Here is a 14,370-nt window from a genome sequence, read left to right as displayed (position 1 = left end):
CCACCAGAGGTCGTCGCATTTTAGTCTATTCTATGCCATGTCCATGTATCTATCCTGCCAGCAATACTATGCTGTGTGGATTCCCCCCCACCCCTATGTCTACCTATTATGAGAGGCCTTTTTGACTCCAGACATAAGCTACATCCCTGACTGAGCAGCGTTTTGACAAACAGACAGGAAGCTGGGGTCAGTGTAGCATACCTGACACAGCTGGCTCTCGTCCAAGGCAATATGGGCTCCGTGTCCTCATACCATCTCTGGAAGGAGAAAAAAGGCAGGTCAGGACGACTCATACGAGACTTCCAGAAGGAAAGGATATTGGAAAAGGAAGATTAGATGACAAAAGCATGTGTGGCTTTAAGCTCGGGTTGTTTTAACAATAAATCAGCATCAAGCGGCAGATGCACACAAAGTTTAAGTGCAATCAGCCGCCGGCTCATCAGTATGCAGCAGCCGCTCTTTCTAACTACGGCAACAAACAGGCGGCAAGGTGGAGGGATCTATCGATGTGGGCTCTTTCATGAGAACTTATCATTCAAGACTCACTCACACCCCGAAAGGTCAAATGAAATTCTCTCGCGTCAAATTGAGTTTTTCACTTGATTAATAAGCCTCGGCGGCAGATGCTGCCGCGCCGACACACAACCAATTACCAAACATTCACAGGGTTTTCATTTTCCTTGAGGACGGCAGATAACACAGGTCTAATTAATATATTCCAAAAGAAAATATTTCCATTTCCAGGCTTGGCGCAATCAATGTGAGCGTCTTCCCGTCTGCTAACAACACGCTCCATGTCTGTACTGTACTGTGTTCATCTTCAGTGCATTGTGGGATTGTTAGCAAAGACAGGGGGTTGAAATGTCCTAAGCGGGGAGCAGTGTGTGCTGGGTAATCTGGAAGAACTTCCTGCCCTCGGACTTGAGTGGGTCCCCTGATTGGAGCTGAAGTCGTGGCAGCCCTCCGTTAACAGTCCACTCACGCGCCGTGATGGCTCGCCGGAAAGGGGAGGGTCAAGAAACCACGGCGTTATCGTGGCTCGTCAAAGAACCGGCTCTCCAGATGCTTCCCTCCAGAATTCACACACTCTCCTGCATCCATCTCGCCGTCGCTTCGCCATTAACATATCTCCCTCCGATGCTGGAAATAATGGCTCCTTGTGGAATGCATTAGCCCCCCCCGCCTCCCCGACGCAGCCACCGCGCTAATCAGCATAATATGAATTATTGCTATCATTACAGTGGGTGGCTGAGAAATAACAATAGGTCTTAATTATTCAACAACGAGGAATAATAAAGGGAAAGCTAATGCACCTTTAGTTCCTGCTGCCGACGATCATTAGAGCGCGGATCTCTCTTTGGTGGCAGGACTTCACTGCTCGGTTGTGGAAATCATTTCTAGCACCGCGGTGAGTGATGAGCTCGCCCTGAATATACTCCTAGTGTTTGTCCGGGAGAGCTCTCAGCCGATATTACCTTCAGAACGCAATAAAGAGGTGTTTTGGTGGGGGGGGGGGGGGGGGGGGGATCATTTAAAAGTGTGTAAGTGTTGTTGTTTCAGGGCCATAAAAGGCTTTATCGGGAGGGCTATTGTGCTGAAGTCGTGGTTTGGTGCCAGAGGGGAAGTTTTGGTTTTACGTATATAGTTGATTCCACAGTCAGTGCATGCACATAAAGACAATATCATGAACACGAAGGTAGCAAGAGATGGTATTGATTTAGGGAGTATTTACAAGGACACATGCGTCACAGGGGACAGCTTGTGGGAAGGAAATGGAAAGTAAACTTGGTTTGGATGCATTATTTCTGTTCATACACACATTAGGGACGATGGAGGATTGTATGGCAGATAGCGATAAAAAACACACTTTTTATTGTCATGGTGGACAAGTAAACAATCGACCCTGACTTAAAAAATAAAGGGTACAATATGTGCAGGGAGACTTATTTAAGATGATTTTCTTCCCCAGTTACGTGCTTACATTTCTATTCATACTTGTATTGTAGCTTTAGCTCACGCCAGCAAAATAGATCCGACAATTGTTGAATAGATTTTATTTATTTTGTAGAGCTGATTGTTGACATTTTCTGGCAATCTATAAGCCACGTCAACGTGACTTATAGACGTGAAAATGGTCGATTGAATGATCATTTGCATGTTATTGTTATATTTTTTAGCGTGTTGTTGTTTCCCTATGTGAAGCATAAGAAGTTTATAAATAACTTTTTCTCAAAATATGTGATATTTTTCATATTAAACATCAATCAGGGGATCATAACTCCCCGTGGCGAGGTCAAACTTATCGTCGTAGCTTTCCCCTTGAGAGATAAAGGTTGGGCTGAATCCAGGGATCCTCCAGCCCTGCAGGGTTCCTCTGACCTTTTCACAACGAGTTGCCAATCAAATATCCGTCCTCGTTAACGGAGACACGCTGATAACAGCGGACGTAATTCACAGCTATAAACCGCTGGCCTTCAAAAGAAAACGATGGGACCCAATGGCTTTGCAGACATGACACAGCAGAAAACAGTGTCATTATGTGGCTGGATTTCTCTCAACACCCATGGATATTTGTCTTTATCAGAGCTGCTAACCGGAGGGAGGACGTCACAGTTCAAAGCGCGTCTTTGTGTGGCCTGAAAGCCCAAACGCATCTCAGATCCGGAGATACCCGCCGGGGGGCGAATGAGATAATTAACTTTCAGCTTGAAGGCGTCTTTAAGACTTCCTGTCAGCTGTCGTTAGCGTCTTGGACGCCGATGACACACAGCAGATATGGAAATGACTTTGGAGTGTTGTTTATTCTCTTACTTCAAATCGCCGACTGAGAGTTTCACGCTCTAGATGCGGGGAGCGGCGGGGGATCGACCCGCGCGGCTGCTCGGCGTATTCGCGGCGCCGCCGTGTGAAATCCAAGGTCACGTTTCACTCTCCGGCTTAGCGGACTCCGTGCCAATTGAAATTCAAACACATACGCGGATCACATGGGGCTTTTGTCAGACCAAAGCAACACTCTCATGCTTTAAAGGAGCCACAGGCGGCTTTACACCAACACCGGCCTCCTTCCAGGTACAAGGAATTGGAGTCAGAAGGACTCTTTGGTTTACACTTTGGTTTGTTACCTGCCAAGAAAAGGGATTTTGGCCAAATATGTGTTGTGATCTGCCTCAATAAACTTATAGAGATGATAAGAAGTGAGGAGAATGAATTAAAAAACAACAGGAGATCATTAGAGAGGCATCAGAGACGCTGTAAGAAATACGTTAAATAGGTCTTTCTCTGTTAAAAGGCTGTAACAGTGAACACAGCAGACGGACCGGGATCAATAGACAGTGGAATAAAGTGACTACGTGTAATTGACTAACTGTAAAAGTCACCGCTTAAATTGATGTGCCCGTGGCCCAGAAGAGAGTTTATTCAGGCAATCAACAGGCACTAAATGGCCCTGCTGGTTTGAGTGTGTTAAGAGACCTGGTCTAGTCCTTTCAGAGCCGTAGCATGAGTGACTTTTAATTTGAATAAAATGACCCAGATCTAATTGGAAATGGCCTGGATCTTGATTATTCTAATTATACACCTGGAGCAGACAAACACACTTGTGTTCGTTTTAACAGAACCGTGCGCTTAATTGGTTGACCTTTTCCAATGCAGCGTTATTAAAGCCCTAATTAAGAGTCCCATCAGAATAGGAGATCCTGTCAATTAAGTCCTTAAATGGGAGGTCGTTGGAGTGTCCCATTGAGTGTCGCTTCAGTCGCCGTGGAAGGCCGAGACGATATTGTCATTTATAGGTATTATATTCGTTGAAATTGCATTAAAAGAAGCTAAAATACAGGGTTGTAGCAACTGTATATTCTTTCTCAAGGTCTAGACCAAATCGAGACGGTTTCCAGTTTCACCAAGCTGGATTCTCTGGATCTAGCACTTCGGCTGGTTTACTACAGCTGGAGGAACCCAAAATAAACCATTTTGCTGTGATAAAAAAAAAGATGCTGAGATGGCTGGACGAAGAGAGCAAGTCTTCATCTCCTGTGTATTTTATAAATACACTATGACCTCCTCCTCTCCTCTCCCTCGACCTTCAGTGCTGAGAGAGCAGCTGCACTCAGGAGAGAGAAATGGGTCACGCCGTCACCTCTCGGCTCATAATGCTCATGTTTAATGAGAGAGACGCTCTCCAGGCTTTTTCCGGCGTGGAAGTGTGTCACTACATGCATCGCCTCTCATTTAATCCAGCCTCGCACCTTGATGCCAGCCATGGTCGAGAAGTGAACAATAAAGCGATGCTATTGTGATATGAAGCTTCCATACAATCCCATAGCTGTTACATTAAAAGTAGCTCCAGTTTGAGCTGCAGGTAAAAGGTTTGGTTTGATTGGAGCCCCTCAGCCTGCCGTCCTCTTCGTCATTAAAGCCCCCCTCTTTGCCCCTGTCAAAGGCGGGACAAGCCCTTGATGAGTGCACCTTTGATCCTCCTCCTCTCTTACTCCCATCATCCTCCCTGTCCTCTCTGCTGGGGAGCTGTCAGACTTCTGAAGGCTCAGTCTGTCCGCCCCGGCTCCCTCCCGCCGCCCGACCACGTCTCTGAGCTCTTTCATCCTCATGAAGGCGGCTCGGGCTCCCAGAAGGACCTCGCCGCCACCCAGAGTCGAGCTTCGGCCAAGTAGCCTCCTCCCGCCCCCCTCCACTTTAATCTGAGTTTTTCCTCCCAGCACAAGTGCAGCCATTAGTGACAAACGAGGGCCCATTCCTCGCCGTTAACAGCTAATTGTTGTAATCGCTCCGCTGAAGCGCCGACAGCGGCGTGTACGGGCGGCGAGCAACAAGGTGGCGCGCTCCATCCTGCAGCGCCGCTCAGCTCGACGCATGTGCATAAAAAAGGTTAACACATCATTTCTCTCCCGTTCTGTTTCATGAAACTGTCGCCAATCAATTTATGCCCGGAGGGGCGTGTTTCCATCACGTCTGGACGTTATGAATTCATCTGGTTATTTACAGCATGCCCTTGTTTATCATCACGCCGCACATCTCAGAGCAATATTTCATTTCAAAGAGTCTCGCATCTGCCGGGATTCGAGTGTGGCGTCTCTCCAGCCGCGGCATTTGTTATCTCGCCATGAAGAGATACGACGACTGGCCCCATGCTTCAACAATGCAATGAGCCGAGCCCCACTTCAATCCCGGGCGCTATTATATATTCAATTAAATTCCTAGTCTCCTCGCTGGTAATGGTGATGAATACGGAGGGCGCTAATTTCTTTGTGCGACGCCCTCGGAAGGAGGAGACATCAGGGGTTGACAAAGCGTGCCAGTTGATTGGATCCCTCGGCGCCGCGGGGCGAACTGGCGGAGGTTAATGTTGCCGCCAAGGACGATGTGTTCGGAACGAGACGCTCCGAATATAAAGCGCTAGGCATCGCTGGCGCTCAGAAATCACACACGGAGATGGAAACGACAATAGATGGCGACGACGATAGATCTGCTGTCATTCATAATAATAAGCTTTCGTTTCATGTTTCAGAGCCACGCAGACAGAATGAACGCCACCCGTCTGTTCAGGAGGATTTAAATTAGCATAATTAACGTGCCAACGATGGCTTCGTGCTCCATATGTGGGATATTGAGGTTCGTCTTTGGGAGATCCATAAAGGAAAGTCTTTCATTTCCAACAGCGTCGGCAGCCGAATTAAAGGCCGAAGAGCGTTAACGACGTCCCACCTGAGGGTCGTCCCGCCGCCGGCCACTAGAAACGGCTCCATATTAATAAAGGGCTCGCCACAGGAAGGCCATCAGACTGACGGGGTCAAATCATTTAAGATGTTCATGTGGATATTACAGTTTTATGCAATTTAAAACCGTGATATCGCTAGACTATGAATACATTCAGGATAAAATGTAAAACTGGAGGTCAAAATACAGTAACTGTGAAGTGTAATTTGTATTAGATATTCAAACAAACTCACTTAGCATCATATGCATCATTTCGGAGAGCTTGCCTTATTCACGACCAGGTGATTTATATCCTGAAATATGAATAAAGCAATAGCAATAACATGGTCTTGGAAACATATCTTTCCTTCGCTTTAAAGCGATAGAATTTACAAACTGAAAAATGGAAGTATTAATTAGAAAATCCACTGCGATGACACCTGGAAATCTATTCCATAATAATAATAATGAGATAATAGATAGTGGAAATGCTACTTGGGGGCTTAATAAAAAGGATTAAACCTCGGGGAGAGGATGTAATCAAAGAAAGATGATTTCCAGTTAAGACACTTCCCTGGTTTTTAATAACAGCGGTCCATTATTTGAAGAGGCAATAAGCACTAATAAGCTTCCAGCCAGTAAGATCCATCAATAGACTGCCGACGCATCATACATAGACCATAGGAAGTGACCATATTTGGACTGCGGAGGAGCGACGGGTGGATCTGGAGCACAATATGACCGGGGGTGTGATTTAAAAGGGTTTTTTCCCCACACACACACACACACTGGAGATGAGTAAAGTGCTGACCTGATAATAAATGGACTACATTTCCACACAGTCTTCTGCTCCACCAACCACTCCAAGCGTTTTCCAACAATTAGCATTCACACGGTCGCAGGCTGATGGAGGAGGCTGCCACCGAGCTTGCTATGAGAAGCGTTTAGCGCGTTGCTCAAGGACACTCTGAGACTCCGTGGAGGAGCTGCTGAGGGGGGGATTTAACCAGGAAGCGTACTATTACTAGACACGGAGGATAAGTTGTTGTGACGCTTGCTGGGACTATTTGTGCCGAGTACCATCACGGTGACATCTGTGAAAAAAGGCTCTTCTTCTGCTCCTCGCCTGGCGATGAGAGTGGAAGAAGCCTCTGGATGATTCCGAGTGGGTTTCTAGGTACATGCTTCAATACGATAGTCGCCTCCGTGACAAAAGCTGCTGTTTAACTGCATGGGCAGCACTTAGCATTTGAAGAGCCTTACATGCAATAACAATCCAACAGTCTTTATGGAGCTCGCTGATATAATAATACGTTAAATCTGACTTTAACGTCTTGTTTTCGCCTCAGGGCGTCATCCGTCCGCTCCCTTATCATCCTATTACATGAGACTGCTGTCATATAAAAAGGTAGAATATTGCGTATTTAGCTTTAATTTGGCGTATACTTGAATTGTTTTTCTTTATGGCTCTTCTGCAAAGGTCGACACATTTAAAGCCGTGAAATGAATAGATAAACCATTTCAGCTGCAGGAGACAATGGTTGTAGTAAACAAACTCAAGAGTGACACCTGCTCTTCCTTCATTCCGGCCTACATCGCAAGTATCGCCATTTTTTTCCTCTCTCCCATCCCGCGCTGAAATCGGGCGACAGTGACGGAGCGTAGGAGGCAGCTGATGTCACCTCGACTGTACCTCGCAGCGGGAATGTGCCGCGGTGCAACTTTTGTACCGGCGCTCAGCCTGGCAGCCTCGCTGACGTGCATCGTGGGATGCCTTGAAGTGTCGTTAACTGGCGTGGATGGGTGCTCGCCGTGGCAGGGCGCCGCAACATGCTTTCGCCATCACACAAACACACACAGTTGGGAGGCTGTAGGAGGTAGAGCTGCTCGGTATCGGAGCAAAACTGACGATGCGAGATGGATTTTCCTGCAATATATATTGTGACGTGAAAAAAACTGACTTTTGTATGTTTTAAATGTGTCGATCTGATGCATGTGAAAATATGAAATACCCAGAAAGCAGGTTAACGAGACGGCTCCGTGTCTCAGGACAGGTCACCTGGTTTCAGGCTCCTCCCACTCTGGACCGTGAGAGGGGGAAGCGAGTACTAAGGAAGGTCAAGGCGAGGGCTGCTGTCTACCGGGAATGATCTGGTTGGGAAGAGGCTCCTCCCACACAGAGGATGCTAAAACCATATAAGGGGGGAAGGAGGTCAAGAGGGAGACAAAGGTCACAACAACGCCAACCTTTGCCATCCCACCATGCCAAAATGCTAAATTAGTCAATATCATGCAGCACTTTAATGCTTCTGATATGTATATTGAGTTCTTTATTAAACACATGATTATAAGCATTATAGAGTTCCTGTCAGCCGAGCCAAACTGGTTAACGACAAATAACAGGCGACTTTGATTGTGAAGGATTTCTATTGTAGGGAATAAAATCAGCCGTTCTTCAATAAAAATAACTGCTGGGAGGAATCTATAAAAAAAAAAACATTGGGGCTTTTATTGTGAAGAATTGTCTGCTCCTTTCCTGCGAGAGTTCTGATCTACTACATCGGAGGAGGAAGTCCAGGGTGAAATCGAGAGCTCCAGAGAGACGTAAGGACCCGAGGTGAGGAGCGAAGAAGAAAAGAAAGTCGTTCCCCGAGGCTCGTCTGAAAAAAAATGCTCTTTCGTCTTCTCCGAGTCAACAACAACCCAAACAAACAACCCATTCATAAAGAAACTCTTATTGAGTTGAATCTCTGGAGCGGCTTTAAACATATTAAGCTGTTGCTCGCGGCTGTACAGTCGCATCACAATGCCCAACTTTCATGTTACAGGATCAGGAGGGATCAGTATTCCGGATCAATAGGATTAGAGCCGTCGTTAACCCCTCCGAGATGAAAGCGTCGCGTCCCATGGAGAAAACAAACAGGAAAGTCTCCGTCGGGGTGGAAGGAGGACAGCTCTGCCGGTACTTAGCACGCCGAAAACACACCGTTATTCCAAGCAGGAATAATCTGTACTTGGAAGCAGACAAAAACTAAACTGCCCACGGCACAACATTTACAAAAAGAGAAAGAGAGCTCCTGTTGTTTGCCAGAGCCCAAATAGAAAAATCACTCAGTGTAATTGGCCGCCGCTCGTCTGCATCTACCTCCATCCGGAGACGGAGATGAAACGCGCTTGAATATGCGTGTCTTCTAGTCTCACGCCGTAATTGAGTGCTTTGCAGGGCAGCGTCGATACCTGCCATCAAATCCACTTTGAGCTACTTTCAGCCCATTACGGTGCATCCACTTTATAACAGCTAAACTACAGACAAGTGCAGTCACATGTGCTCCGCTTACACATGAACGTTGTTTATGTTCGCTTTCTCACTTCATGTCTGGAGGATAATCTTCCAGAAGATGATCAGAGGGTCGCCCTGCATCAGGCTCTATTTTACACTTATTCACTCGATATTTATATACTTTATAATGATGTATGTATACAATGCTGTCATATTTCTGTGTATCTTCATCACAATTTCACAAAATATGAAGCAAACTGTAGATTTATATCTGCTTAATATAGGTTGTATTCATGTTTGGACATATTTACATTTTTGGATGACCCCCTGTTGAAGATCTCTACATGGTAAAGTCTATTTTTGTTTACTCCACTGTTTACTTCAACTTCAGTGCCAGTGGAACATTTCAAGTGGAATTTGAGAGGGGAAATAAATACAGGCGATCCTAAAAAAAGAGAGGATAAATGCCTTTGACAGGACCGGCGTAGTAACTTATACACACACAGCTTGAGCTGTACACAGCCTCACTGATCATCACGCTCGTTTTTTCCACTGGTTGCAGCCCTGCTATGTTTACATCGTGTCCGTAAAGGACGGTGTGGTAGAGATATCCGTTTAACGAGTGTCTGACAACGCAACACACTCAGAATTATTACCGTAACGCTTCTTTTTCACGTCACCGTCGTTGTATCGCCCACCCCTACGAGAGCCCAGCTATTACTTATCATGTGACGCTTCTTCCCTCGCGTACAGCGCAGGAACACGACTCCAGCAAAGGTGCGTTTGATTTGTGCGCGTGCATCCGACTGGCTGAACACCAGATGGATGCCGGCGAAATAGCCAGGGAGGAAATTAAGCACAACAGCTGTCAACTCGGGAGAGAGAGAGAGAGGAGGAAATCCGAGAAAAATCCCTGTGAATTTATACAGTGGCACCTCACTCAGGTAACGCCGGCGTGCCAGTCAGAGACGGGGCTTATTAGCAGACGTTGGCGGGGAGTGGAGAAGTGATTATCCTGAATCTGTCAGCTGCACACAGCATGTCAAAATGCCACCCGGGCGTTCCCCCCCTCCAGGTGGTTGATGCGCTGCTACAGTGAAAGCTAAACATGTGTTCATGAGGCTGAAGGCTGATGAGGGAGTGGGCGGGTGGAGTGCAGATAGAGGCCAAATAACACACACACACACAATATTAACTACGCAAAACGGCAAGTGCACTCGAGTGTGAATGACTCCCTTCTTTCTCCTCATGCCTGTGTGTAAACTGATGCCAGAGCAGCTAATAAGGCTGTGAATGAATGAAAGTGTGTCATCCTGTCCCCCCCCCTCCCCTTTTCACAGTCTCTCCGAGCTGTTTGATCACAGCAAATCATCTATAATGTATTTTAATCTAAATTCATAAGGGGGATGCAAAGCAGTTTTTCTTTTCCCTTGCTGTAACACACACGGAGGTGATTCAAAGTTAACATGCAGCCACATGGTGCGGTCTATTGATTGGTGCAGGTAATTGAGCATCGGCCCGTTTCCCCTCCACAAAACTTTATTTCTGATTCTTATGTTTTGTTCAGCAAGAAAAGAAGTAAATGTTAAGCTGTAAATGAACAAAACTAAGCAAGATTCGTTAAAAAAACGTCCCTCTCAGAGCGAGGAAAAGGGACGGGGTAATGTTTGGTGTGGCTGTGTCTACTTCCTGTAATAAGAGCGTACCTTCCCGTTGCAGGGATCCCTTTATACATAAACATATACATCCATTTCTGACTCGCTGACTGAATCGGCAAAGAAAGTAGTTCCTGCACGTTGTAATGCAGAGGTGAGAAACTGTTGTAATTCAAAATCTGCAACTTTATGCACGTCATTCCATATTCAGGACAGAGCAGCCCTCTAGTCGTCACGTTCACTCCCTCATTTGGGATACAAAATGTAAAAAAAAAAAAAAAACATGAAGAAGAGCAAACCCCCGAGGTGAGCTTACTGCCCAGAATGCACTGCAGTTCATCACTATGGATCCAATTTTAAATGTGATATTAACATAACTCCATGTAGCTGCGATCATATACGCCATTTGGGCTCCAATTTGACTTTGCCTATTTAATTAAGTATTCCGTTAGGGTGCAGTTTATTTTGGCTTCAAGTTACCGTGGGGATTATTTGCAGAGCAAACTTTTAAGATGCCAGATCTTCCCGCTTACACATTCAATTTCAAGATAAGATCGTCAACATGCAAGGGGAGACGGGTCAGTCACATGTTTGGCTCCTCAGCTGGAATCCGGCATCGTTCCGAGTGTTTTCACTGATCTTCTCCATGCTGGAGGGAAATTAAGGTGAGGTTTAAAGGTTCTGCTGCAAATATAATCATATTATTTAAAGGGTTACAGCAGTGGGGGGTCTGCAAATTATTCTAAAGTGTGTCTATTGTTCTGAAATCGTTATTTTTGTAAATGACGATGATGATGAAGAGGAGCACTGTGGTTTCCAGCTGCTCGCCTCCTCTGCAGCTGGAACTCGACCACCGACTGGACGGCGTTTGCAACGAGTCGGCACGTTGGCTTCGCAATTAAGGAGACAACAGGACGACAAACACGCAGCTAATTACAAGTTGAGTCATGTTTTACACGTTCAACACGAGTCTGAGATACATTTTTAATAGGAAACATCTCCGAGCAGATGCATGCTGCTGTTTAATTGCTTTTTTTTTTTTTAAACCTTCCAAGCTAATTTAGAGATAACATGATCAGGCATTAAAATGAAGGCTGTTGGAAGAATCTGGCGTTACAATACCATGACACAGAAGATTCTCTATACTGAGAGCAGGGAGGGATAACACAAGGTTTAAATGGAATTCTAGGAACATTAACACAATATAAAGAACACAAATATGAATATTAATGGTTTACTTTTTTATGGAATAAGAACTGTTGGATCTATATTTATGTACAACGTTGTAATTGTTGTGTACAAAAATAATAATAATAATAAAATAATATATATAAAATTAAATATATACATACATATATTTATTTTATTTTGTATTATTATAGTAATATATATATATATAGCTTATGTAAAGACAGCATAAATATATATACATACACAGAGACTATATATTTGAACTATTTGTTACAGAAGTAAACTTACTTAAGGTATTTTTGTTAAACTACTACTTTAAATATCTATACAGGATGACATAAACATATCTCCTTATGGAGATGGCTGTGAGATTGTCTTTTTATGCATACATACATTACAAACCTGCCTCATTTGATGGTCGCCTTCGAGTTTATGAAGCAGAAAATAAAGCTGAGGAAATCCTCCTCCCGTCGCCGTTATGATTCTCCCTAATGTATTCTCAGCGGAGCCACCAAAGAGTCTGATGAAATGACAGGATTCACTTCGAGTTGACAAACACCTGAATAACGGCAACGCAATGGAGCTGAATTATCAACATGCAAAGCAGCAGCCGGTATGTGTGGCGTCTGAAGCTGCAGAGCACAGATTGTGTATGGGTGCTGAACGGACGCTGTGAAGGGAAACACCAGGCGAAGCTTGTTTGGGTGGAGGGTGAGGGTTTTGTATGCAGGCTGTGGACGGCAGCTGAGGGGACTGATTAGCACCAACATCTCCAGTTATCAGGACTGATTCCACCCCGCTATCTGTATGCATTTATGCATGGAGCGAGCGTGGAGCGGAGTCGGCTTTTCTTCTTCTCTGTATTCACCCCTCAAGACTGCCATCTCGTCCGTCTCCAAATCATCATTCCCTTTGCTGAATCACTTCAACGCGGGGAGAAAGATTCTCAATTTGTTCGTCTTTTGTGTCGGATCCCAGACTAGAAAGGAGGACGCTGTTTTTAATGCTGCTATGCAGACGCTACTGTTCAGGAACAGCCTTACTGTGAATGCTTAAACATCTCAGAGATCTCAAAGAAAAGTGCCTTTAACTTGCATTTCTCTCTGCTGGATGTCTTCTGGTTGTATGGAGGTCTAAATGGAAAAAAAGGAAATGACACTGACTATAGCTGTTACTTTAAACACGTTCAATTCAGTCTCCCCTGCTAAAAGCATGCAGCAACTACATGGGATTTTTCTTTTTTTGTTTTATTCACACTTGCTTGTGAATTTTTAGGATTATTCTGATCAAGTAAATTCACCACAATGAACGTATTGTGTTTTTTTTGCGACATTCATACGGGTCAATATAACTCTCATGCAGAAATATAGACTTCAAATCATATATTCCCTATTTTTATAGTGTCTTTATCATGTTTTATCGCAGTTTTCATCTATTCTATATTCACTCGGTGTAGAAAATAGTGATACACTTGAGTATCGTGATCTTATGTTTTGCCATACTGTATTGATTCTCAGCACCACTAGTGATTATTAATAATAGATGATCTGATTGACGGCCGACAAACAGAAAACCGCATGTTAAATTAATCCAGCGAATCAGAATTTGAAAACATCGGCAACAGAATCCCTGAACGTGAAACATGGAACACACTCATGTAACCTCAGAATTAAACATCACTCATGATCAATACGCACTGATATTAACGTGTGATGGAGGTATTACAAACACACACCTGAAGTCCGAGCAGCAGCTGCTGATGCCTCCGTCGTTAATTCCCTGCGTCGGCGACACGGCAGCTCAGAAAAATGGGTCTAGTTCAGAGAGGTACGCCAAGTCTCCCATTGCTCTCATTAACCAGCTAAATAATGATGACAGTAATGACAGTGAGTGTAAAACAGAGCTGAATGGATACAGACGGGTGACCAATTAAAGACCTGAATGAATGTGAGCAGGAAGAGGCTTGGTGGCGTCCACTGTAGGAGATAATCTCTTTAGTTGCTCACACTAATCCAACATCTGTATTTGGATCGGCTGATACAACACAGCGCTTTTGTTGCATTAAATGTACATGTAGTCCAAAAAGCCAACAAGATTCACATACCAACCAGGTGTAGGAGTGCACATCGCTATGGCAACGCCTCCACGGTTTGGAAAATGTCAACAAGTCAAGTGCTGCTACTTCTAGGAAGCACATTTCTATACATGCGAGGCCAGAGGTCTGTTTGTGTCGGATGTTGAATAGGGGAAGTGCTGAGAGGTTGCTACGGTTACCACGGGTAGGAACTCTGCGGGGATAGTGGTACGTGTACGACAAAGTAGATGAACACCTGCCAGAATTGGCTGAAATGTTCGGTGGTTGGTCTCCAATGACTTTTAGTAAACGGTTAAACAGTGTTTTTCTGAATGGAGTCTGGTGTCGTTAGCGACTAGAGTTTCTAGTTTGATCAACTATTACAGTCATTAAAAAGCAACCTGTACATATTTCACTATACCTTCAGTAGTTAGCGTAGCATGGAAGTAGCTAATATTAGC

General features: G+C 44.8%; 1 pseudogene across 1 annotated transcript in view; it reads right to left on the bottom strand.

The window, feature by feature from the left end:
- The window catches only part of LOC311009661 (beta-1,3-galactosyltransferase 1 pseudogene), a 59,834-nt pseudogene that overhangs the window by 29,819 nt on the left and 15,645 nt on the right, over positions 1–14,370 (bottom strand). Inside the window, exon 3 of the transcript XR_014599405.1 lies at positions 202–257. The product of XR_014599405.1 is annotated as a beta-1,3-galactosyltransferase 1 pseudogene (transcript). The remainder of the gene's footprint in view (positions 1–201; positions 258–14,370) is intronic.

Source organism: Eutrigla gurnardus (genome assembly GCF_963514095.1).
Source record: "Eutrigla gurnardus genome assembly, chromosome: 24".
NCBI lineage: Eukaryota > Metazoa > Chordata > Actinopteri > Perciformes > Triglidae > Eutrigla > Eutrigla gurnardus.
This window is presented reverse-complemented; position numbering and strand designations above follow the sequence as displayed.